General features: G+C 49.3%; 1 long non-coding RNA gene across 2 annotated transcripts in view; it reads left to right on the top strand.

Annotated features, from left to right (window-relative positions):
- Positions 1-22,654: 22,654 nt before the first annotated feature.
- LOC109943725 (uncharacterized) overlaps positions 22,655-26,960 on the top strand; it is a 29,893-nt gene continuing 25,587 nt past the window's right edge. Inside the window, exons 1-2 of one of the 2 annotated variants that reach the window (XR_002266809.1) lie at positions 22,655-23,203; positions 23,347-23,616. This is a non-coding gene — a long non-coding RNA (uncharacterized lncRNA). Of the gene's footprint in view, positions 23,204-23,346; positions 23,617-26,960 lie in introns of those variants that run through there. The other variant, XR_002266810.3, reaches the window with a different exon arrangement.

Raw genomic sequence — 26,960 nt, 5'->3', positions numbered from 1 at the left:
CCAGGCTGGCTCGAGCGAAGTGGTCGCTCTCGGGAATTCACCAGCGACGTACGGCTATAATTCACCGGACTGTCCGGTGAGCCAACGGTCGGCCGGGCCAACGGTCGGCCGCGCAATCTGCGCGGGACACGTGGCCGAGCCAACGACTAGAAGGGGGCACCGGACTGTCCGGTGCGCCAACGGCTCTCAGGCTACCAACGGTCGACTGCGCCATTTTTGGAAGGAAATCGGGCACCGGACAGTGTCCGGTGTGCACCGGACTGTCCGGTGCACCAGTCGACAGAAGGCAAGATCAGCCTTCCTAGAATGCTCTCAACGGCTCCTAGCTGCCTTGGGGCTATAAAAGGGACCCCTAGGCGCATGGAGGAGAACACAAAGCATTCCTACAACATTCCTAAGCACCAAGACCTCGATTCCGCACATTTGTTTCTTTGTGATAGCATATAGAACTCTAGTGGAGTTGTGAACTCATTGGGTTGTGTTGCGAGCTGTTGTTGCGACTTGTGTGCGTGTTGACACTCTGATTCTTGTGTCTTGTGTGCGTTGCTAATCCTCCCCTGCTCTGTGCTTCTTTGTGAACTTCAAGTGTAAGGGCGAGAGGCTCCAAGTTGTGGAGATTCCTCGCAAACGGGATTAAGAAAAGCAAGCAAAACACCGTGGTATTCAAGTGGGTCTTTGGACCGCTTGAGAGGGGTTGATTGCAACCCTCGTCCGTTGGGACGCCACAACGTGGAGTAGGCAAGCGTTGGTCTTGGCCGAACCACGGGATAACCACCGTGCCATCTCTGTGATTGATCTCTTGTGGTTATCTGTTTTGTTGAGACTCCTCTCTAGCCACTTGGCATTTACTGTGCTAACGCTTAACCAAGTTTTTGTGGCTTAAGTTTTTAAGTTTTACAGGATCACCTATTCACCCCCCCCCTCTAGGTGCTCTCAATTGGTATCAGAGCCGTTCTCTTCACAAAGGGACTAATCGCCCGAAGAGATGGATCCAAAGGGGAAGGGAATCGTGATCAACGACAAAGAGAAGGAGTCCTTCGTCAACGAGCCTAAGGATGATAAGCCTACCGACTCGGGCTCGGGCCATAGACGCAAAGATGGAAGGAAGAAGAAGTCGAGACGCATCAAGGAGATCGTCTACTACTACGACAGTGATGAATCCACTTCTTCTCATAAGGACAACGACGACAATGACTACGACAAACGAAAGATGGTTAACTCAAACTTTTCTTTCGATTATTCGCGTATTCCTCAAAGTTCAAATTCACATTTGCTCTCCATTCCTCTCGGTAAGCCTCCACACTTTGATGGGGAAGACTATGGATTTTGGAGCCACAAAATGCGTAGTCACCTATTCTCTCTCCATCCAAGCATATGGGAGATTGTTGAGAATTGAATGAAGTTTGATAGCTCGGATAGTCCTATTTTTATTAATGAATAGATTCATAGAAATGCACAAGCCACTACTGTGTTGTTAGCATCCTTGTGCAGGGACGAATACCATAAAGTGAGCGGCTTGGACAATGCCAAGCAGATCTGGGACACCCTCAAGATTTCTCATGAGGGGAACAACGTCACCTTGCTCACCAAGATGGAGTTGGTGGAGGGAGAGCTTGGACGATTCGCGATGATAAGGGGCGAGGAGCCAACCCAAACATACAACCGGCTCAAGACCCTTATCAACAAAATAAGGAGCTACAGAAGCACGCGATGGACGGACCATGACGTCGTCCGATTAATGCTAAGGTCCTTTACCGTTCTTGATCCTCATTTGGTGAATAATATTCGTGAGAATCCCAGGTACACCAAAATGTCGCCCGAAGAAGTCCTTGGAAAATTCGTAAGCGGGCGAATGATGATCAAGGAGGCAAGATACGTGGACGACGCATTGAATGGTCCAATCAACGAGCCTCAACCCCTTGCTCTCAAGGCAATAAGAAGCAAGGAGGCGCTACCTAGCAAGGTGGCACAAATTGAGGCGGCCGGACTTAATGATGAAGAGATGGCCCTCATCATCAAAAGATTCAAGACGGCGCTAAAGGGTCGCAAGGGGCAGCCAAGCAAGACCAAGACAAAGGGGAAGCGCTCATGCTCCAAATGTGGTAAGCTTGGTCATTTTATTGCTAACTGTCCCGACAATGATAGTGATCAGGATCAAGGGAACAAGAAGAAGAAGAACTATAAGAAGGCAAAGGGCGAGGCACATCTTGGCAAGGAGTGGGACTCGGATTGCTCCTCGTCCGACTCCGACAATGAAGGACTCGCCGCCACCGCCTTCAACAAGTCATCCCTCTTCCCCAACGAGCGTCACACATGCCTTATGGCAAGGGATAAGAAGGTATGTACTCGAAACTCTACTTATGCTTCTTCAAGTGAGGACGAATCTAGTGATGAGGATGAAATAGATTATTCATGTTTATTTAAGGGCCTAGATAGAACCAAGGTAGATAAAATTAATGAATTGATTGATGCATTGAATGATAAGAATAGGCTTTTAGAAAAACAAGAGGACTTGTTGTATGAAGAACATGACAAATTTGTAGAAGCACAAAAATCTCATGCCTTAGAAGTTAAGAGAAATGAAATGCTTTCTTGTGAATTATCTTCTTGCCATGAGACAATTTCTAGCTTAAGGATCATTAATGATGATTTGAATGCTAAGTTAGAAATAGCTAGTAAATCAACAACTTGTGTAGAAAATGTTGTTATTTGCAATAGATGTAAAGATTTTGATATTGATGCTTGTAGTGAACACATAGCTTCTATTGCAAAGTTAAATGATGAAATGGCTAGTCTTAATGCCCAACTTAAGGCTAGCAAAAGTGATTTTGATAAACTAAAATTTGCTAGGGATGCCTACACGGTTGGTAGACACCCCTCAATTAAGGATGGGCTTGGCTTCAAGAGGGAAGCCAAGAACTTAACAAGCCATAAGGCTCCCATCTCCGCCAAGGAGAAAGGGAAGGCCCCTATGGCAAGTAGTACTAAAAGGAACCATGCTCTTATGTACAATGATAGAAGACAGTCTCATAGGAGTTGTAATGCTTTTGATTCACATGCCTATGATTCTTATGCTATGTTTGCTTCCAGTTCTTCCTATATGCATGGTAGAGATATGCCTAGGAAAAATATTCATCATGTGCCTAGAAAGAATATTGTTCATGTTCCTAGGAAAGTTATGAATGGACCCTCTACAATTTATCATGCTTTAAATGCTTCCTTTGCTATTTGTAGAAAGGATATGAAGATAGTTGCTAGGAAATTAGGGGCAAAATGCAAGGGTGATAAAACTTGCATTTGGGTCCCCAAGACAATTGTGACTAACCTTGTAGGACCCAACAAGAGTTGGGTACCTAAGACCTAAGCCTAAATTTGCCTTGCAGGTTTATGCATCCGGGGGTTCAAGCTGGATTATCGACAACGGATGCACAAACCATATGACGGGGGAGAAGAAGATGTTCACCTCCTACGTCAAGAATAAGGATTCCCAAGATTCAATCATATTCGGTGATGGGAACCAAGGCAAGGTGAAAGGTTTAGGCAAGATTGCAATATCAAATGAGCACTCTATCTCTAATGTGTTTTTAGTTGGGTCTCTTGGATATAATTTACTATCTGTTAGTCAATTATGTAATATGGGATATAATTGTCTATTTACAAATATAGATGTGTCTGTCTTTAGAAGAAGTGATGGTTCATTAGCTTTTAAGGGTGTATTAGACGACAAACTCTATTTAGTTGATTTTGCAAAAGAGAAGGCCGGTCTAGATGCATGCTTAATTGCTAAGACTAGCATGGGCTGGTTGTGGCATCGCCGCTTAGCACATGTGGGGATGAAGAACCTTCACAAGCTTCTAAAGGGAGAACACGTGATAGGTTTGACTAACGTGCAATTCGAAAAAGATAGACCCTGTGCAGCTTGTCAAGCAGGTAAACAAGTGGGAGGAGCACATCACAGCAAGAATGTGATGACCACTTCAAGACCTCTGGAGCTGCTGCATATGGACCTCTTCGGACCCGTCGCCTATCTGAGCATAGGAGGAAGTAAGTATGGTCTAGTTATTGTTGATGACTTTTCCCGCTTCACTTGGGTGTTCTTTTTGCAGGATAAGTCTGAAACCCAAGGGACCCTCAAGCGCTTCCTCAGGAGAGCTCAAAATGAGTTTGAGCTCAAGGTGAAGAAGATAAGAAGCGACAACGGGTTCGAATTTAAGAATCTTCAAGTGGAGGAGTTCCTTGAGGAGGAAGGGATCAAGCACGAGTTCTCCGCTCCCTACACACCTCAGCAAAATGGTGTGGTAGAGAGGAAGAACAGGACGCTCATTGATATGGCGAGGACTATGCTTGGAGAGTTCAAGACCCCCGAGCGTTTTTGGTCGGAAGCCGTGAACACGGCTTGCCACGCCATCAACAGGGTCTACCTTCACCGCCTCCTCAAAAAGACTTCATATGAGCTGCTAACTGGTAACAAACCCAATGTGTCTTATTTTCGTGTATTTGGGAGCAAGTGTCATATTCTTGTGAAGAGAGGTAGAACTTCTAAATTTGCTCCCAAAGCTGTAGAAGGGTTTTTATTAGGTTATGATTCAAATACAAAGGCGTATAGGGTCTTCAACAAATCATCGGGTTTGGTTGAAGTCTCTAGCGACGTTGTATTTGATGAGACTAATGGCTCTCCAAGAGAGCAAGTTGTTGATCTTGATGATGTAGATGAAGAAGATGTTCCAACGGTTGCGATACGCACCATGGCGATTGGAGATGTGCGGCCTCAGGAACAATTGGAGCAAGATCAACCGTCTTCCTCAACTATGGTGCATCCCCCAACCCAAGATGACGAACAGGTACCTCAAGTGGAGGCGCATGATCAAGGGGGAGCACAGGATGATCAAGTTGAAGAGGAAGAAGCACCTCAGGCACCTCCTACCCAAGTTCGAGCGACGATCCAAAGGGATCATCCCGTCGACCAAATATTGGGTGATATTAGCAAGGGAGTAACTACTCATTCAAGATTAGTTAATTTCTGTGAGCATTACTCCTTTGTCTCTTCTATTGAGCCTTTCAGGGTAGAAGAGGCCTTGCTAGATCCAGACTGGGTGTTGGCCATGCAGGAGGAACTCAACAATTTCAAGCGCAATGAAGTTTGGACACTGGTACCTCGTCCCAAGCAAAATGTTGTGGGAACCAAATGGGTGTTTCACAACAAACATGACGAGCACGGGGTGGTGACGAGGAACAAGGCTCGACTTGTGGCAAAAGGTTATGCCCAAGTCGCAGGTTTGGACTTTGAGGAGACGTTCGCTCCTGTGGCTAGGCTAGAATCAATTCGTATTTTGCTAGCATATGCCGCTCACCATTCTTTCAGGTTGTACCAGATGGATGTGAAGAGCGCTTTCCTCAACGGGCCGATCAAGGAGGAGGTGTACGTGGAGCAACCCCCTGGCTTCGAGGATGAACGGTACCCCGACCACGTGTGTAAGCTCTCTAAGGCGCTCTATGGACTTAAGCAAGCCCCAAGAGCATGGTATGAATGCCTTAGAGACTTTTTAATTGCTAATGCTTTCAAGGTTGGGAAAGCCGATCCAACTCTTTTCACTAAGACTTGTGATGGCGATCTTTTTGTGTGCCAAATTTATGTCGATGACATAATATTTGGTTCTACTAACCAAAAGTCTTGTGAAGAGTTTAGCAGGGTGATGACGCAGAAATTCGAGATGTCGATGATGGGCGAGTTGAACTACTTTCTTGGGTTCCAAGTGAAGCAACTCAAGGACGACACCTTCATCTCCCAAACAAAGTACACGCAAGACTTGCTAAAGCGGTTTGGGATGAAGGACGCCAAGCCCGCAAAGACGCCAATGGGAACTGACGGGCACACCGACCTCAACAAAGGAGGTAAGTCCGTTGATCAAAAAGCATACCGGTCTATGATAGGGTCTTTACTTTATTTGTGTGCTAGTAGACCGGATATTATGCTTAGCGTATGCATGTGTGCTAGATTTCAATCCGATCCTAAGGAGTGTCACTTAGTGGCTGTGAAGCGAATTCTTCGATATTTAGTTGCTACGCCTTGCTTCGGGATCTGGTATCCAAAGGGGTCTAACTTTGACTTGATTGGATATTCAGATTCCGACTATGCTGGATGTAAGGTCGATAGGAAGAGTACATCGGGGACATGCCAATTCTTAGGAAGGTCCCTGGTGTCGTGGAACTCTAAGAAACAAACTTCCGTTGCCCTATCCACCGCTGAGGCCGAGTATGTTGCCGCAGGACAGTGTTGCGCGCAACTACTTTGGATGAGGCAAACCCTCCGGGACTTTGGCTACAATCTGAGCAAAGTCCCACTCCTATGTGATAATGAGAGTGCTATCCGAATAGCGGAAAATCCTGTTGAGCACAGCCGCACAAAGCACATTGACATCCGGCATCACTTTTTGAGAGATCACCAGCAAAAGGGAGATATCGAAGTATTTCATGTTAGCACCGAGAACCAGCTAGCCGATATCTTTACCAAGCCTCTAGATGAGAAGACCTTTTGCAGGCTGCATAGTGAGCTAAATGTCTTAGATTCGCGGAACTTGGATTGAATTGTAGCATACATGTGTTTATGCCTTGATCATGTTCATTCTGCATTTTGTTGCTTATTGTGGTGCTTAAGTTGTACAAGCACTCCCTGGATCTCACAAGTCCTTGTGCAAGTGATGCACATACTTAGGGGGAGGTGTGTTACAACTTGACCTTTTGAAAACTAACCATGTGCTTGAGTTTGTTTTAGTCTCAAAGGAGGATTGAAAGGGAAAAGGTGGACTTGGACCATGCAAGACTTCCACTGCACTCCGATGAAAAGAGTAATTTTTCCAAGTTCATCTTTATCCTCTTATTGCCTATTTGCTCTTAGTTGAAGATTTTGGTGAGGCAATTGGGGTTAAAGGGGCCAAGATTGATCCCGTTTTGGTGCTTGATGCCAAAGGGGGAGAAAACAAAGGCCAAAGCGATAAATGGATCAGCTACCACTTGAGAGATTTTGAAAATAGTAAAATAGAGCTTTTGGTTTGTCAAAACTCTTTTATTGTCTCTCTTGTCAAAAGTTGGCTTCTTGTGGGGAGAAATGTTGATTATGGGAAAAAGGGGGAGTTTTTGAAATTCCTGATAAATTTCTTTAGGAATACCTCTCTTTATGTCTCTACAAGTGGATTTGATTTAGAGATAGGAAATTGAGTTTGATTTGCAAAAACAAACCAAGTGGTGGCAAAGGATGATCCATATATGTCAAAATTGAATCAAAACAATTTTGGGTTCTTATTTGAATTGATTTTGTACTTGTTCTACTTGCTTTATGTTGTGTTGGCATAAATCACCAAAAAGGGGGAGATTGAAAGGTAAATGTGCCCTTGGGCCATTTATAAGTATTTTGGTGATTTAGTGTCCAACACAAGTGCCTAAGTGTAAAAAGGTGGACAAAGTACAAATCAAGGATAAAGGTATGTTTCTCAGACTTAGTACATTGTTTTATGGACTAATGTATTGTGTCTAAGTGCTGGAAACAGGAAAAATCCAATTGAAAATGTCTTGGCTCGAGCAGCCAAGACTTTGCTCAGTCTGGGAACACCGGACAGTCCGGTGGTGCACCGGACAGTGTCCGGTGCGCCAGGCTGGCTCGAGCGAAGTGGCCGCTCTCGGGAATTCACCAGCGACGTACGACTATAATTCACCGGACTGTCTGGTGTGCACCAGACTGTCCGGTGAGCCAACGGTCGGCCGGGCCAACGGTCGGCCGCGCAATCTGCGCGGGACACGTGGCCGAGCCAACGGCTAGAAGGGGGCACCGGACTGTCCGGTGTGCACCGGACATGTCCGGTGCGCCAACGGCTCTCAAGCTGCCAACGGTCGACTGCGCCATTTTTGGAAGGAAATCGGGCACCGGACAGTGTCCGGTGTGCACCGGACTGTCCGGTGCACCAGTCGACAGAAGGCAAGATCAGCCTTCCTAGAATGCTCTCAACGGCTCCTAGCTGCCTTGGGGCTATAAAAGGGACCCCTAGGCGCATGGAGGAGAACACAAAGCATTCCTACAACATTCCTAAGCACCAAGACCTCGATTCCGCACATTTGTTTCTTTGTGATAGCATATAGAGCTCTAGTGGAGTTGTGAACTCATTGGGTTGTGTTGCGAGCTCTTGTTGCGACTTGTGTGCGTGTTGACACTCTGATTCTTGTGTCTTGTGTGCGTTGCTAATCCTCCCTTGCTCTGTGCTTCTTTGTGAACTTCAAGTGTAAGGGCGAGAGGCTCCAAGTTGTGGAGATTCCTCGCAAACGGGATTAAGAAAAGCAAGCAAAACACCGTGGTATTCAAGTGGGTCTTTGGACCGCTTGAGAGGGGTTGATTGCAACCCTCGTCCGTTGGGACGCCACAACGTGGAGTAGGCAAGCGTTGGTCTTGGCCGAACCACGGGATAACCACCGTGCCATCTCTGTGATTGATCTCTTGTAGTTATTGTGTTTTGTTGAGACTCCTCTCTAGCCACTTGGCATTTACTGTGCTAACGCTTAACCAAGTTTTTGTGGCTTAAGTTTTCAAGTTTTACAGGATCACCTATTCACCCCCCCCCCCTCTAGGTGCTCTCAATATTAGAATTTGAGACTTTCCTAGCGGGTACGAGTTACCCGACGGGTAATATTACTCGCGCGGGTACGGGTGGGTAAGATTCTATACCCGCGAGCGTATATGGGTAACCCGCCGGGTATAATTTTTTATTGATGGGTACGGGTATGGAATGGTACTACCCGGTGGGTATATACCCGTTGCCATCTCTGCTAAGGTTGCGACCCCTCATGGTGGGGGCCTAATTCTAGCCTCGTGGGAACCTTTGAGACTCCTAGCCTCTAGCGCCCATTAGAAGGATGAGACCTAGGACACCTAGGGCATTCGGGGATCTTAGACTCTAGGGCTCTCCAGACTCTAAGGCACTCCTAGACTTCTGAGGCTCTCTTCCCCCTTAAGCCCCCAGAGCTCTAAGGCCTCTTGACCGCTCATAGCTAGCGGTCGAGTCCGAGAGCTCTCCTAAGGCATGGGGCCTTTTAGGTGGGAAGCAAAGCTCATTGCTCAGTCGTGTATGGGAGCTCCTATAGACTAAGGAATATGGCTAGGCCTATACCTAAGGTAGGATGTCCCTCAAAAGTATGGCCCCAGTGCCATGTCCATCTCTGCTCGAGAAGACCACATGGTACTAGAGAGCTAGATAAGACTGTTGTCCATTGCTTAAATGTGATGGATGACATTAAAGTCAAGGAGTTGCACTGTTGCCCATATGGACAACAAACTTACTTAGACCACTGTTGGATATATGGCCTTATCCCTATAGACACGCTTGAACGTTAGTGTACCGGTAAGCATTATAAAGTATAGGCTGCTACACTAGTTATCGTCTACGCCATACCCATCAACCTAGACTCTGGTACTTGCCACTATGGTTAGACATATCTACCACTGTAGCATGATGATCTCAACACTATGGCACATCTAATGTGGCTCACCATGTACAACTCAACGTGTATGATAAAATAGGAGTAGTTGAGCCTTTGTTGGACATGGCTCACTCCTAGTAGACATGTATGACTCTCTCATCCCTTAAGCTATAACTATGTATGTGTCCGTGTGTTGCCACGAGGCGGGGGAGCGGCACCTAGGTTGTAAATATAATTATTGTTTATTTCTAAACACTAAGGTACGTGTGGTCTGGTGGTTAGCCTCGAATTTATGACGAAGTTGTCATAGCACCAGGTGCCCACATTAGCTTCTTAATAGATTAGTATAGATATAGATGTAAATATAATTATTGTTTATTTCTAAACCCTAACGTACATGTGGTCTGGTGGTTAGGCCCAAATTTATGAAGCAGGGTGTGGGGGATAGATATCCCCTGGGTCCACTAAAGAAGTAAAAGGCCTCACGAAAGGCCCAAGGGCCCAATAATTCGTGAGGTCGTTCTTTCGTGGGCCTGGGGGGGAACAACCAGCAAGTGAGAACGATATGAGGCCAGATTGGTGCAAACCCGGATGGCCCACATCGTCGAGCAAGCGACTGCAACGGAGATCCGACTTTCCCGCGCTGGAGCTCCCATACAACGGAGCCGTGCGAGGATAAGTCGGCGAGGATCACGCAGGATAAACTCGAGAGGTTCACTATCTTTTAGTTACTTGTTGTTATCATATCCAAGTGTATTGCCCCACGGTCGAGTATATAAGGCCTAGGGGGCACCCCTTCAGATCGATCGACCTTTTACTTAGCCACCCATGTCAACTCTCTATATTTTCAATCCAGAGAGCCCTCTTGTAACCTCATTCACCAAGCATACTCATCAGGACGTAGGGTGTTACGCATCTCTAAGCGGCCCGAACCTATAAACCTTGTCCACTGTCCCTCGTGCGATCGGCACGAACCATTTTGCTACAGTTGTCGACACCGTCCTACTCCTAAAACACCTTGAGGGGCAACCCCGGGTGTGCGGTCGGACCCAAAACACCGACAGCTGGCGCGCCAGGTAGGGGGTGTGTCGACGATCCAAGCTAGCTCAATGGCCGTCACCTTCCATAGCAAGATCACCGTGCGTCCCGGATCTGTATTCTGCTTCGGGACAATCTCATCTGTAGCGGATGAAGAGGGGATTCTACATCGCCTCGCGGATCTGCCGGAAAAGAAGTCTCCTCCAACAAACTCCGAAAATGCCGGAAAGACGCTACCTCCGACTCTTCGGAAAAAGATTGTCTCCGGGAAGGCTGGAGCTGGAAGCTCGCTGACCCGGAAGACTCCGCTGCCCACTTCCCCGACGAAGGAATGGACACGGATCGCGAGGAAGAAGGAGACCAGGGAGAGGCAAGTCGTTCTTCCCGTTCCTCCGGCCTCAAAGGAGAACGGAAAGAAAATCGCCGCGACAGCAGTACCGTTCTACCCCGACGTCCTCTTCATCGGGAGAGCAAAGTCGCCCGCCGTCTCTGATGACGAACCGACCGCGCCTGGAGAAGAACCACCTCAACGAGAATCCCGCCGACGGAGGAACCGACGCAGGAACGTTCGACGACATCACGCGGCTGGAGAACGGGATCCGGAGCAGCCTGTCTCGCGAGACGAGGTCTCAGAGATAGGGGAAACTCCGGAAGAACGCGTCTTCAGGGAACGAAGGAACTCCCGACGACGTGATCGCCGACGGACTCAGGAGCAAGCCGAGCAAGATGCAAGGCAACGCCGGGAGAATCCGCTCTTCGGGCGCAACCTGAACCCCGACTTCGCCCGAGCTATGAACACGCCGAGTGAGGTCGGAGGCGTTCTAGCTCGGATAGCTGACGGACTTCCACGGACTCCCGACGCCGAAGGATACCGACGCCTGTTCACTCAGGCGGCCAACCATCTTCTACCGCTCGCTCACCCGCCGAACGATTTGCGACACGCCATCAACAGTCGCCGAGACGCGCGAAGCTCTATCAATGCTTCACGCGAACGGCGGCATGAGAACGAAATTCGCCGTTGGGAGGAGTATGACCGAGATCATGGCTTCCCGACTCAAAGCCAGGCCACCCGAACTGAGTCGGCAACAGCTTCAACTGGTGGTACCACCCGGGGACGGTCGAGGAGCCACCACCGCCACTCCCCTCCCCGGGACAGGCGTCATCCCCGACGACAGGAGGACACATGCGGAGTATCCGCCCTTACTCCGCGCCTTAGGGCCATCCAATGGCCTCCCAACTTCAAGGTATCCAATGTCGACAAATATGAACCTAAGCAGGATCCAGGGGGTTGGTTAGCCGTCTACACCACCGCTGCTCGGGCTGCCGGAGCATCCGAGGACGTCATGACCACGTATCTGCCCATCGTCCTTGGGCAAGATGCGCTGCAGTGGCTACGACACCTACCCCGACACTGCATCGACGACTGGGGAGACTTCAGTCGACGTTTCACCGCCAACTTCCAGTCTCTCTCCGACAAGCCAGCGCAACCATGTGACCTCAAATCCATCAAGCGCCGGGGGGATGAGACTCTCCGGTCATACCTTAAAAGGTTCCAGACCATGAGAAACCGCATCCCTGAGGTCACGGAGGCGGCCGTGATCGAGGACTTCTACAGAGGATCTAACGACTCGGCTTTCGTCCGAGCCATACTACAAAAGGCGCCGACTACCTCCGAGGAGCTGTTCCGGGAAGCCGACCTCTACATCACCGCCGACGAGCGGGCCCAGGATCTCATCGGAGGAGCAAAGCCTGCACCGGCAGCACCACGACGTGACGCGAACCAGCCATCCGACAAACGCTGGGAGAAGAGGCCTCGTGAAGAGGTACACGCTGCCGGACCACCCGCCTCTCGCGCCCGAGGAGGGCCTCGAGGAGGCGAGCGCACGCTGGACGACATCCTCGACGCCCAGTGCCCGTACCATAAGGACATACGCCACACTCTCCGCAACTGCCGGGATTTCAAGCACTCCGTCGGGCATGGCCGACCCTTCCAACCCCTACCACCTCCTCCGCCGAGGGGAGGACCAGGTGAACCACGACAGCCCCATCAGCCGGAGGAGGGAGGAGGAGGAGGAGCTTTCCCGCGCGTTGACAGGGAGGTCAACGTCATCTTCGGCGGACATGGGTCGCAGGAGAGCAAAAGACAACAAAAGCTCAACGACCGCCAGATACTGGTGGCGACCACCGGTCTTCCCGCCCCATACCTGTGGTCGGAGCACCCGATCACTTTCACTCGGGAGGATCAGTGGCTCAACTTCGACCATCCAGGCAAATACCCGCTCCTCGTCGATCCGGTGATCCGAGAAAGCCGGGTAAAGAAGGTGCTAGTGGACGGGGGGAGCAGCATCAACGTCACTTTCCCCCGTACGCTCCAAGGCTTGGGAGTTCACCTCAAAGAGCTCCACGAGTCGGACACTCCTTTCTTCGGCATCGTGCCGACGGAAGGGGAATACCCGCTGGGCCACATCTACATGCCGGTCACCTTCGGAACTCCGGAGAACTACAGAACCGAGTTCCTGAGGTTCGAGGTGGCGAACTTCGACTGCGGGTACAACGCCATCATCGGGAGGCCGGGACTGGCCAAATTCATGGCCATTCCGCACTATACATACATGATACTGAAGATGCCGGGACCACGAGGAATCATAACTGTGCGCGCCGACTTCCAAGGCGCCGCAGAGTGTTTCCGAGTGGCCATTCAAGCAGCCCTCACCACCAAGCCGTCGACGGTTCCTTCTACATCGGCGAACTCTAAGCCTGAGGAGGACCCCACGGTACCGGCGAACGAAGCTCAGGCCGCGACCTCTATGCGGCCGACTGAAGAAACCAAGCGAATCAACCTGGGGTTTGCTGATGAGCGCAAGACGGCCATCATCAGCTCCAGTTTGAATGACAAATAGGAAAGCGCGCTCGTCCAGTTCCTGCAAGATAACCGAGACGTATTCGCATGGCAACCTGCGGATATGCCGGGAGTCCCGAGGGAGTTGGCCGAGCACAAATTGAAAGTCTATCCTCAGGCGAGGCCGATCCGGCAAAAGCTGCGTCGTTTCACGCCAGACAAGAGAGAGGCCATTCGTGCCGAGTTAGCTCGCTTGGTCGCGGCTGGATTTATTAGAGAAGTATTACACCCCGAGTGGTTAGCCAACCCTGTTCTTGTACTCAAAAAGAATAAAGTGGGTTGGCGCATGTGCGTCGACTATACCGATCTCAACAAACACTGTCCGAAGGATCCCTTCGGGCTCCCGAGGATAGATCAGGTGGTGGATTCCACCGCTGGGTGTTCTATGCTGTCTTTTTTAGATTGCTATTCCGGGTATCATCAGATTAGTTTGGCAAAAGAAGACGAGGAAAAAACAGCGTTCATCACCCCGTTTGGTGCTTTCTGTTATACCTCCATGCCGTTTGGCCTCAAAAACGCTGGAGCAACTTATCAGAGAGCCATTCAAACATGCTTAGCCGATCACTGGGGCAAGCGTGTGGAGGCTTACGTTGATGACGTGGTGATCAAAACTGAGAATTCGGAAAACTTCATCGAAGATTTACAGCTGGTTTTTAACAGCCTAAGAAGATATAGATGGAAGCTCAATCCTGAGAAATGCGTTTTCGGGGTACCAGCAGGAAAGTTGCTCGGATTTATCGTCAGCCACCGGGGAATTGAGGCTAATCCAGATAAGATTGAAGCTATCATGAAGATGGAAGCTCCTCGGTCACAGAAGAAGGTTCAGCGACTCACCGGATGTATGGCAGCTCTAAGCAGATTTATATCCAGGCTGGGGGAGAAAGGCTTGCCGTTTTACAAACTACTCAAGAAGGTGGATAAGTTTCAATGGACTTCAGAAGCACAAGAAGCTCTAGATGCATTGAAAAAATTCTTGACAACACCACCAGTACTGAAACCACCTCGGCGAGCTACATCAACTCAACCGGCTGAAGATTTGTTGTTGTACATCTCTTGCACGACTCACGTGGTAAGCACCGCGTTGGTAGTCGAGCGAGTAGAAGAAGGGCATGCCTATCCAGTACAGCATCCTGTTTATTTCATCAGTGAGGTTCTAGGCCCATCGAAGAAAAAGTATCCTCAAGTTCAGAAGCTATTATATGCAGTACTTCTAACTGCCCGCAAGCTGCGCCACTACTTTGACGATCACAAAGTCATAGTAGTTACTGGTTTTCTGATAGGGGACATTCTTCACAACAAGGAAGCCGTTGGTCGAATAGCCAAGTGGGCTTGCGAGTTGGGATCCCACGATATCGAGTTCCAACCTCGCACTGCCATCAAGACTCAAGCACTGGTTGATTTCGTATCAGAATGGACAGAACAGCAAGTTCCAGACAATCCAGAAACGGCAGAAATATGGCGAATGTATTTTGATGGCTCGCTGAAGCTGCAGGGAGCAGGAGCAGGGATTCTCTTCACTGCACCTAGAGGCGAGCACCTCAAGTATGCCCTCCAATTGCTATTCCCGGCCTCTAACAACGCAGCCGAGTATGAAGCTTTGATACACGGATTAAACATCGCCATATCATTGGGCGTCAAGAGACTGATGGTGTATGGAGATTCTCTGGTAGTCATCAGTCAGATAAACAAGGAATGGGATTGTTCAAGTGATTCAATGGGAAAATACTGCGCCGTCGTCCGAAAGCTAGAAGATAAATTCGAGGGTCTGGAGTTTCATCATATAGAAAGAGATCGGAACACGGCGGCCGATGTACTGTCCAAGCTCGGATCCGGTCGGACTCAGGTCCCGCCCGGGGTCTTCGTGCAAGAAATTCTCCAGCCGAGCATCTCGACGGATCAAATAGAAGAGTGCAACATCATAGATCAACCCGAGTCAGACTCTGATGACTGGAGGCAACCGATTACTAAGTATATAAAGAATGAAGAAGAACCAGATGACAAGAACTCGGCAGAGCGCATTGCCAGACAATCAGCTCACTATACACTCATTGGGGAGGTATTATACAGGAGGGGCGCGTCAGGCGTCCTCATGAAGTGCGTTCTCCCGTCCACCGGAAAGCAACTTCTGGAGGAAGTCCATGCAGGGCAGTGTGGAGTACATGCAGCATCCAGAACACTAGTCGGAAAGGTTTTCAGGTCAGGATTCTATTGGCCGACGGCGAAGAACGATGCAGCCGAGTTAGTTCAGAGATGCGAAGCTTGCCAATACCTGTCAAAGCAACAGCACATGCCAGCACAGCAGCTACAAACCATACCAGTAACTTGGCCTTTCGCATGCTGGGGATTGGATATGATTGGACCTTTCAAAAAAGCTCAAGGGGGATATACTCATGTACTGGTGGCGATTGACAAATTCACTAAATGGATAGAGTTTAAGCCCATTGCTTCTTTAACCTCTGCTAAGGCCGTGGAATTCATACAGGATATAATATTCAGATTCGGGATACCAAACAGCATCATCACTGACTTAGGATCCAACTTCACCAGCTCAGAATTCTTTGACTTCTGCGAGCAAAAAAGCATTCAGATCAAGTACGCATCTGTAGCACATCCAAGAGCCAATGGGCAGGTTGAGCGAGCCAACGGAATGATACTGGAGGCACTCAGGAAAAGAGTCTTTGATAAGAATGAAAAATTCGCAGGAAAGTGGATAAGAGAGCTGCCTTATGTTGTTTGGAGCTTGAGAACTCAACCTAGCCGAGCCCTGCATGGAAACACTCCTTTCTTCATGGTCTATGGGTCGGAGGCAGTGCTACCTGCTGATCTCAAGTTCGGGGCGCCAAGGTTGATCTTCGACAGTATAGCAGAAGCTGAAGCCACCAGATTAGAGGATATTGATGTACTCGAGGAGGAACGGCTAAATGCAGTGATCCAATCAGCACGATACCAGCAGACTCTAAGACGCTATCATGACAAGGCTGTGCGGCAACGATTCTTCTCAGTAGGAGATCTCGTCCTCCGCCGAATTCTAACGGGGGAGGGACGACACAAGTTGTCGCCCTTATGGGAAGGGCCTTTCATAATATCAGAGGTCACTCGGCCCGGATCGTATCGTCTCACTCAGATGGATGGCACAGAAGTTGGGAACTCCTGGAATATAGAACACCTCAGGAAGTTTTATTCCTAGCTGTATCTCAAAACTGCTGGGATAACGATGTAATCTGTAAAGTGGAAATATGTCATCAATAAAAAAGAGGTTTTCAAAGATACTCAGTTCATCTACGATTGACTTGCATTCTTACTTAACTCGGGGTGACCACTATGCCCTGCTAACGGAGCAATCGACTTAAGTCGGCGACGACTTAAGGCGGTGCAACATGCTCACGCTTACTTAACTCGGGGTGACCACTATGCCCTGCTAACGGAGCAATCGACTTAAGTCGGCGACGACTTAAGGCGGTGCAACATGCTCACGCTTACTTAACTCGGGGTGACCACTATGCCCTGCTAACGGAGCAATCGACTTAAGTCGGCGACGACTTAAGGCGGTGCAACATGCTCACGCTCACTTAACTCGGGGTGACCACTATGCCCTGCTAACGGAGCAATCGACTTAAGTCGGCGACGACTTAAGGCGGTGCAACATGCTCACGCTTACTTAACTCGGGGTGACCACTATGCCCTGCTAACGGAGCAATCGACTTAAGTCGGCGACGACTTAAGGCGGTGCAACATGCTCACGCTTACTTAACTCGGGGTGACCACTATGCCCTGCTAACGGAGCAATCGACTTAAGTCGGCGACGACTTAAGGCGGTGCAACATGCTCACGCTCACTTAACTCGGGGTGACCACTATGCCCTGCTAACGGAGCAGTTGACTTAAGTCGGCAACGACTTAAGCCGGCGCAACACGCTCATGCCCATGCAATTAAGGGGATGACTTCTATATCCCGCAAACAAATCTCATAATCATCGTGCGTCGTTTTCATTACTGTAAATTTATGAACTAATGAATTCTGATACAATAAGAGAGTAATTATATCATTCGAATGCTGAGATGATGTCCTCTAACAGATACTTGATTATGCTAACCGCGCGCTCAAAGCACGCAAAATGTTTTCTATTTGGCAATGTCTTTCTCAGGAGCGACCGACGAAGAAGGGCGACTTGAGGAATCAGGGGCAGCGATCACGTCAGCCCTTATGTCCTCAGGAACAACCACGTCGGGTCTCCTCATCAAGATTCGTCCTGCCCGAATAGCCTTGTCCATGGCTTTATCGCGCTGGGCTTTGAGAGTAGCTGCAGTCTCTTCGGCAACCTTAGCGGCCAGCCGAGCGGTTTCCAACTCCTGAGCAATGGACTTCTTAGAAGCTCGGAGTTCCTTGATGGCGGCATCCTTTGCTGATAGCAACTGCGTAAGGCGGGTCACTTCGTCCGAAGATTCCTGCAGCTTGCAACGCTGATTGTCCAGTTCCTCCATTGTGAAACGGTGGCTCCTCTCCAAGATGGTCAGCGAGTTGCTAGAATCACGATATAATCTGTCCAGATTGTCGCGAGAAGCAGCAAGGATACGTTTCTCTTCCTACAAACAAAAATCAACTCCTTCGGAATCCAAGCAAGTAATAAGAGCATAGCAAGGTGAGGCACGGTCTCGTAAGTTACCTTTTCAGAGTCAAGCCGAGCATGAAGAGAAGAACTCAGAGCGTTGGCGTCATCCAAAGCAGCGGAGACTTGATTCAGTTCAGTCTGGCTTTGAGAATACTTCTCCTCGAAGTCAGCGCACCGTTGAGCCATTTCAGCTTGATCTTGGGAATGTTTTTCTTCAAGAACTGCAATCTGCCGAGTCATTCCTATCAAGGGGTAATCAAATGAAATAAGGTTAGAAGGTAAAACAATCCACGAACAAAGGCAAAGAAGAAGAAGGAAAAGAGCACCAACCAGCATTTGTTGCCTCCAACTCGGACACACGACGTTGAAGCGACACTGGATTCCAGCACGCAAGAGACGAAGCCACTTCCGGGACAGAAGCACCCTGCAATCTCAGCTGGCTGGCCATCCCATTCACTAAAGCCTGATGAGAAGAACAGATGAGTATAATGGCAACAGTTCATGTAATGTAGGGATCAAGCTACAATACAGCACAAATACCTGGAGATTGGAGAAGAACGAAGGTATTCCCAAATCAGGAGAGATCAGAGGATAATCAGGTGCAAGACCACCATCCGAAGCAGCTTGCAACGGATCAGTAGGAATCAGCTCAGTGCCTTCGACAGAGCCAAACACCAGATCAGCGGGAACGCTGCCCTCTAAAGCAACTCCCTGATTCGGAATTTGGGCTACAACCATGCAGCCAGAATGTGGAGGCGAACCCGCGTGAACGTCCATGGAAGTGCAGGAAGGAGACCCTGCTCGGGCACCCTCGGGGGCTGGGTCACAGTCGGCACTGCCCACTTGAGCCGGATCATCCCCGGCAACACCCTCGAGGGCTGGGCAGTGGCTTACACTCTTCGCCCAAGCTAAGTCACTCCCGGCGACATCCTCGGGGGCTGGGCATATATCAGCACCATTCTTGGGACCCAGGCTCTCTGCAGTAACCACCTCTAAGGTTGACAGGCCTTCAGCCACTTCCATGGGACCAGGACAATCCAAGTCAGCATCCTGACCCTCGAGATCGCGCTCTAAGGTCGACGAGGCACGGGATGACCTCAACCCAGCATCAGGCACGGCAGCACAGATCTCTGTTGCGTCAACATCCACAGGCTCTGATAACAAATCCTCTGGCACCATGTCCTCTAGGGTTTGATCGAAGTTGGCCAGGGACAGTTCTTGCAGACCAATAAGGGCAGACAAAGCAGGAGAAGGAACTCCGCTACTTCCACCACTGGCGATGAACTGCCGACTGTTTTTCCGAGTTAATGGAGCTTCATTTTCTTCCTCCTCATTTTCCACTGTAACAACGCAAACAGCACCCCCATTGGGGTCGGCAGTAGATGGAGCACACCCATTGGGATCTGTGTCAGCAAGGCCGGTTGCAGGCACTTCTTCAGCAGCAGGAGCTAAGGTACTGGCGTCCTCATCAAAACTAGATACTCGCCGCAGGCGTCTTCTCTTCTTCTTTTGTTCATCAGCAGAAGGCTCGGGCTGGCTGGTTCGGCTAGGACGCCTCGGGCGAGTACTGACAGGTTTCGGGACATCCAAAGTTGTATCAACCTCTGGAAGGGGCACCACTGCCAAGGCACCATCAGGAGCAGCATCGGACGAATCCTCAGCTAATAGATCAAGCATGTCATTTATGTCAGCATCACTGGGGTTCAGAGGCACTTCGAAATAAACCTGCCGTTCATCATCTGGAATCTCCCCGAGCGAAGCAACCAAAGTACTGATTTCCTCGGCAGAAGGTCGCACTCTAAGGCCCAAATTGCTATCAGTCACGGGTGGATTGGACACAAAAAGGGTGAAAGCTTTGGGAGAAGGAAGGTTCCAAGCCAAATATAGCCAGCAAAGTACAAGATATGGCCGACAGAAGCGACGTGAAGACTAGACGGAGAACGTCCGTCAAACGTCCAATCAATCGCAGAAGCAAATAAATGGCACCACCTAGCAAGATATGGATGGATTACAAATTCGGCTGCTAAAGACAAAATATATGCTGACCTCTGCAGCAAAGTTTTGATGACATAATGCTGACTTCCAAAGCATAATGCGAATAGCTTCATGCCAATTTTTTCAAGCAAAAGGAAGACCTTCGAATGGATTATCCTCAAAAAATCCATTTGAAAGTCGGGGGCTACACCCATTGGGTGCACCTCCGGTGCACCCCATGGAGTATCATTCTAAACCGATATAACGTCGACTTCTAAGGCGTAGAGCAAGATTGAAAAGACCAACTCTCAACCGAGATGCAGGAGTGCGAATGGAGATAATCTTTGGGGAAGACCTTCGAGAAGATTATCTTCTAAAATCTACTCAAAGGTCGGGGGCTACACCCATTGGGTGCACCTCCGGAGCACCCAATGAAGTCCAGAATCTTACAATCCAAAATGCCGACCTCTAAGGCACAAGCACAAAACTAAACTTTGGTCGAACGAGTGATCAGAGCAAGAGAAGATAGCAGGGAGTCACTTCTTGGACCTTGGATCTTTGAGTTGATTACCTCTAAATCAACCCAAAGATCGGGGGCTTGTGGGGGATAGATATCCCCTGGGTCCACTAAAGAAGTAAAAGGCCTCACGAAAGGCCCAAGGGCCCAATAATTCGTGAGGTCGTTCTTTCGTGGGCCTGGGGGGGAACAACCAGCAAGTGAGAACGATATGAGGCCAGATTGGTGCAAACCCAGATGGCCCACATCGTCGGGCAAGCGACTGCAACGGAGATCCGACTTTCCCGCGCTGGAGCTCCCATACAACGGAGCCGTGCGAGGATAAGTCGGCGAGGATCACGCAGGATAAACTCGAGAGGTTCACTATCTTTTAGTTACTTGTTGTTATCATATCCAAGTGTATTGCCCCACGGTCGAGTATATAAGGCCTAGGGGGCACCCCTTCAGATCGATCGACCTTTTACTTAGCCACCCACGTCAACTCTCTATATTTTCAATCCAGAGAGCCCTCTTGTAACCTCATTCACCAAGCATACTCATCAGGACGTAGGGTGTTACGCATCTCTAAGCGGCCCGAACCTGTAAACCTTGTCCACTGTCCCTCGTGCGATCGGCACGAACCATTTTGCTACAGTTGTCGACACCGTCCTACTCCTAAAACACCTTGAGGGGCAACCCCGGGTGTGCGGTCGGACCCAAAACACCGACACAGGGGGCGTGGGTTTGAGTGCTCGTTGTGCATTATTTTTTGCGCGTGGATGCTAGGTGTGTGGCGGACCGTAGTGTGAAGCCATGGTAGCACCAGGTGGCCACATTAGGTTCTTAAGAGATTAGAATATAGATATAGATATAGAAATGGAGGAGTAGAGTGACAAAGAGCAGGCTAATTCAAGGGATTTGGTCTGAGGAGACAGTCATACTCCTATTTATAAGATGTAATGAGGTAAACTAGAACCAATAGTCTAGAACTCCCACTAGAACAAAAAATGTAAGAGAAAGCTTGGTGGTGGAGGTGATTAGTTGGAGAAAGCTAGGTGGTGAGATGCTTAGTTGATATGTGAGCTTGTAATGTTCTTAACATTAGAGTCAATCAATCCACCATACACAAAGAGAATGTAGGATATTACACATCTTGCAGCTCGAACCTTTATAAACCATTTGTGTGCTAGCAACTATGTTGTATCTAGGGACTAGGATCGGTGTGTCTCCGGTCTATATGTCTCTTGTTGTACCCATCAACTATCTCGCTTTTGGGTACCTATGATACCCTAGTGACATACCACAATGACAATCTCAGCATAAAATAAATAGTTTATAAGGTGGACCACTCTAGAGAAAACATAAATCAAGAGTTAAACTAATAAATGTAAGAAGTCCCCTCACTGCTCATATTACTTCCTGAGTTGAAAAGCATAAATCACCTTAATTTTACCAATTTAAATGTGCCTACCTCTGATCAAGTTTACGGAGACATCAAATAAATATACTATACAAAATATTTCATGATGTATCTAATGAATTACTTTGATGTGGTGGATGTTTGTGTACTTTTCTACAAAGGAGTACAAACTATAAAGGTGTCTACGAGGTGGAGCTAAAGAGTGGAGGACATCAACGCCTGATGAGGTACATATTGAACAAGCATGAAAATGGAAAACGATGTTGAGAAAGAGAAAGGGATTCCACGATCATAGCATTTGCTTTGCTTTTGCGTCTGTCCATGTCCATGTCCATCCAGTACTCCTGCATTGCATGAATCATGATGACGGTGCATACTATGCATGCATCACTTTCACTGGCACTGGCCCCAGGCATGCAGTCAGTAGTACGCTAGGAGGGGTGGCAGTAGTACGTTAGGAGGGACGACAGGCACAGTGATCCTCCTGCTCGCACAATCTATCAGCAGCCACAGCCCTGGTGGTCCCGTCGTCCCACCCACACTGCCACTGCTCAGTGCCCAGCGTGCTCCCTCCCCTGGATGGGAATGCATGGATCAGCATTGGAATCTGGTCTCCTCCGCGCAACAGCGGGAGGTTGTAGAATCAAACAGGAACAAGACTTGATTCTACTGTGCCTATATTTTCATTATTTGACAGCAACAGGGAAGGGAACAACATAATAATCATGAGGTTTTGATTTGGACGTGGACTGGACCCTTTGTGAGTAGGAAAAAGGCTAGCAATATGGGAAAACGAAAGATTCCACCAAATGTTACATACGGTGTCAACTGTCATTGGTGTTACAAATAAGAGGATCCTAAGTGGGTCAAGGTCCACCTTATCAGGTTCCTTAAAACCTGACCTGGTTTGAAGCCCTCTCCGTGCTTCAAGGGGTTGGAAGTTATCTGCCTTCCAACGCATAGCACCCTACCACGCATCAGCGTCCGGTCCTGCGCATTGGCGAGTTGCTTTGCACCACTTGCACCTGCACCAGTATGGGCTCACAGTACTGGCTTTGTGCATGATGCGTCACCATCAGATTCCTTAATAATAAAAACAGGAAAACTGCAGCCGTTTTCCTTCACGCCCGTGTTTCGCGTGACGCGCGTCGCCATACGAAATGAAAATCGTACGGCGTGGTACCAAGTAATAGCTGAAAAACTACTCCCACCTCCCTCGCGACTGTCCGCTACAGCCTCTCGCCATACCGTCGTCGGCGCTCGAGGGATCGAGCCCTCCATCGCACGTCGCATGCACATCCCAGGGTGAGTGCTCGTTTCCCCTCCATTGCCTGTTTCCCCATCCTCTATTCATGTTTTGAGATCCAAAATATCCCCAACTTCCGCATCTGCATCCTCATTCTCGGACCTCCTCCTCCCTCGATGGCACCCCCTTTTCTATCGCTCAGTGTCGGTGGCGACGGTGAGGAGGAGCAAGATGATGAGGATTGAAGAGTACCTGCTGGGGGCGGTGGCCTAGATCTGCAGCTGACGGGAGACGGCCGCATGAACAACAGTAGCGTCGGCTGCTGTGACGGCGTCGACGAAGAGCAATAGAACATCAGAATGATAAAAAACAAGGAGTCCGCGTTCTGCTGCTCTGGGGCAAGGAAGAGGGTACGCTTCCATTCCATGTGGTTGTTGATTATATTGTTGGATTATTATATATTCTTCATTTACTTTGATAGGACTGGGCTAATGATTTTCTTGGCTGTTGCGCATGCTTGTGCGTCGCCGTGGGCTTGGCATCACTGTGTGCTAAGGGCTTGACCACGACGAGCATGGGGAACAACCACTACCGGACACAGCTCCTTTGCCGAGTGCCTTAGGCACTCGGCAAAACATATAAAACACTCGGCAAACACTTTGCCGAGTGTAACACTCGGCAAAGAACGCTCGGCGAACTGTACATCGGCAACGGCCTCTTTGCCGAGTACTTTTTGTCGGGCACTCGGCAAAGACTTTGTCGAGTGCCATTTGGTACTCGGCAAAGAAAAGTCGCCGTCACGGCGCCAAGTGACGGTGACGGATCCTTTGCCGAGTGTCTTCTTCGGCACTCGGCAAAGAGGCCAATTTTGCCGAGTGCCTGCTATCATGGCGCTCGGCAAAGACGGCTCCAGTGGGCCCCACCGCCAGTCCCTGTGCCGAGAGCTCTCGTAGGCACTCGACAAAGGAGGCTTCTTTGCCGAGTGTCTAGTGGACTGGCTCTCGGCAAAGAGTCCTCCAATGGGCCCCTTTGCCGGTCCCTTTGCCGAGTGTGCTAGGCGGCACTCGGCAAAGGTGGCTTCTTTGCCGAGTGTCTTGACCACAGCACTCGGCAAAGAAGGCTTTACCGGTTCCCAGGTTTCCTTCTTTGCCGAGTGCCATGGTCATAACACTCGGCAAAGATACCCTTTGCCGAGTGTTACACTCGGCAAAGTGACTAGGAAGTCCCTTTTTTATTTGTTTTTGCTGTTCCGTCCAAACAAACAAAAGATATATATCATTCACATCACATTATATATCATTCGCATCACAGAATCAACACATTTATCATCAACACCATATATATCACAAATATCACCACATAAATCAGGTTTCACAGCACATAAGTCTCAATAAGTATCTCACAAGACCAAGTATAACTAACATCACCAACACTCACAAATATAAGTCTGGATCATCACAAAACAAGTCATCAATGAGGTGGGCATCTGGACTGGTTCGGCGAATGGCTGGACGAAGCGTGAGGGTTGTTCGACGCCGCCGATTGACCCTGCACAGAGAAGAGATTGCATGTGTGAGAACATATGAATATATATCATGCAGTACTAAAATTTTGATACTCACAGGAGTAGTGAACTCAGCAGGGTCAGCTGCAGGAAACAACGGAGGTGGTGGAGCATGACCCTGTGCGGCGCCAAGGCTCTACATGTACGCGAACATCTCCGCCATCCTCTTCTCCAGCTCCTCACGTTGCCTCCTCTCATCATCTAGCTGAGTCTGTAATATTTCGCCCTAATGTTACGATAATGCAAAGAGAAGATATATAATAATCAATGAACGATGAATAGATAAGGAATAACCTGGAGTTGCTGGATACGATGCTGTGAGCTGTCCTGCCGAGGTCGTATGGTTGGGCTCGCGCTCGTGCTCCTAGCTCGCACCTGAGATAGAGTGGGAGTGGAGGACGAGTCGATTGCCCCGTCGGCAATCCAGTACCGCCCATGCCTCTTGCCTCCTCCGACCCTCATGAGGACATCTCCGTCGATGTCCTCGGTCCTCGGATCGTAATCTAGCCCGTGGACCTCCTTGGCCATGGCGGTGTACTCACTGAGGCGGCTGTGGACGGCGGGGTTGGTGTACGCCTCGGGCCCGTCATCCGGGTTGTAGGTGACGTCAGACGTCGCCTTCCCCTTGCGGGCCATAGCATATGCCGAGAACGTGGAGCAAGGCGCGCCACCATGTGTCGCCGACTGCGAGATAACCAACGAGATGGTTAGAAATCATGTCTAATCGAAAGTTATATACCTAAATAAAAAAGAGCAAGTACCCATGCTTCCGCGTATTTGCCCAGGCTGCGGCTGTCTTGATGGTGGGAGGGACCTTGCATCATCAAACATCGTTCCCGGCTAGCGTTGTGCGCCTCGTCCCACTCAGCCGAGCACCACCTCTGCACCATCTGCTCCCAGCACTCAGGATGCGCGGCGCACCAATGAGGAATCATCTAAAAAAATACAAGTACACGGCATATCAGAAGATAAAATTAAGCATATTTAGTACCAATAATAAAGTTTTGTATTTACCTGCAAGTACTGGTCCGGAGTCAACGACATGGTTCGGGCGTCCTTCTTGCTCACCTTCTCCCCAAGGATGGAGCCGTGGTAAGTGATGATGGCCTGGATGCGCGCCTCGTAGTGCATGTCCACGACGAGCTTCTTACAGCTCGTGGTAGCCACCACATCCGCCCTGGCCTCGTATCCAGCCTCGCATCTGAAGAAATCCTACATACAAAGACGATGTATCCATACATTATTTCAAGAATATGCAACAAATGCGACTTATTAAACAATATAGTGCGAGTAAGACTTACCCACAGCTCTTGCTTCACCCGCTCCGCCTTGTTGTTGAATTCTCTGTCGTCCCGATCTACTGCATCAGGGGCGACGGCATAGTGGTCGAAGGTGTAGGCTGGGCTCGTCACTCCGGCGTACTCGACAAGTCCAGGGAAGTGTTCCTTGCATAGAAGGCCGAGGATGCCATTGGGGTTGCGGCCGTGACCCCCTGCACTCTCCAAAACCTTCCAAGACCTTTCCAAGTGATTAAGATAAAGTATTAGTTTCTATTATTAATTTGAACATATAATATGAAAAAGCAACAACAACATCTAAAGTTACCTACCTCTCTCCATCGGGTCGTATCAGCGGACGTCTGTCACGAAGTATGGGTCGCTGAGGGAGACTCGCGGGACCTCGCAGGTAGATGCTCCTCGAACCTGAGGAGCCAGAACCTGAGACGTCCTGCTGAGCGGCATCGTCGTCGTCGTCCTGCTGCGCAGCATCGTCGTCGTCCTGCTGCGTCGCATCGACAGCGGCTTGCTGCTCCACCTGCTGCTGTACAACGTCGTCCTGCTGCGCCTCCTCCTCCGTCCTATGGGTGCTCCTCCTCCCCCTCCCCCTCCCCCTCCTCGTCCTCGTCCCACCGCCCACCATCTTTGTCCAACAACCTGCAATTAAGAGTAAGCAATTAAGCACATGTAATATGTATTTAGAAACATATGCAAAATAAATGAAATATAGCATTACATCGATTAAAAATAATCTTCATATGTGTCCGGGTTAGCCGGATCATAAGTGGCATCATCACTATCAACCATTTCATAGTCAACACCATCTGAAGGCGCAATTTCGTCATTGGCATTGCCTTCAAGCATTTCTAAGTCATTCTCATTTTGCACCTCATCATCCTCCTCATCAACAACCATTTCAATATCTACTTCCATTCCGATCGCTTCGGTTAAGTCTATCTCAAATCGCCCTTCTAA

Source organism: Zea mays, chromosome 1 (genome assembly GCF_902167145.1).
Source record: "Zea mays cultivar B73 chromosome 1, Zm-B73-REFERENCE-NAM-5.0, whole genome shotgun sequence".
NCBI classification, from domain to species: Eukaryota; Viridiplantae; Streptophyta; class Magnoliopsida; order Poales; family Poaceae; genus Zea; species Zea mays.
The sequence above is the reverse complement of the archived record's forward strand: the minus strand, read 5'-3'. Positions and strand labels throughout refer to the sequence as shown.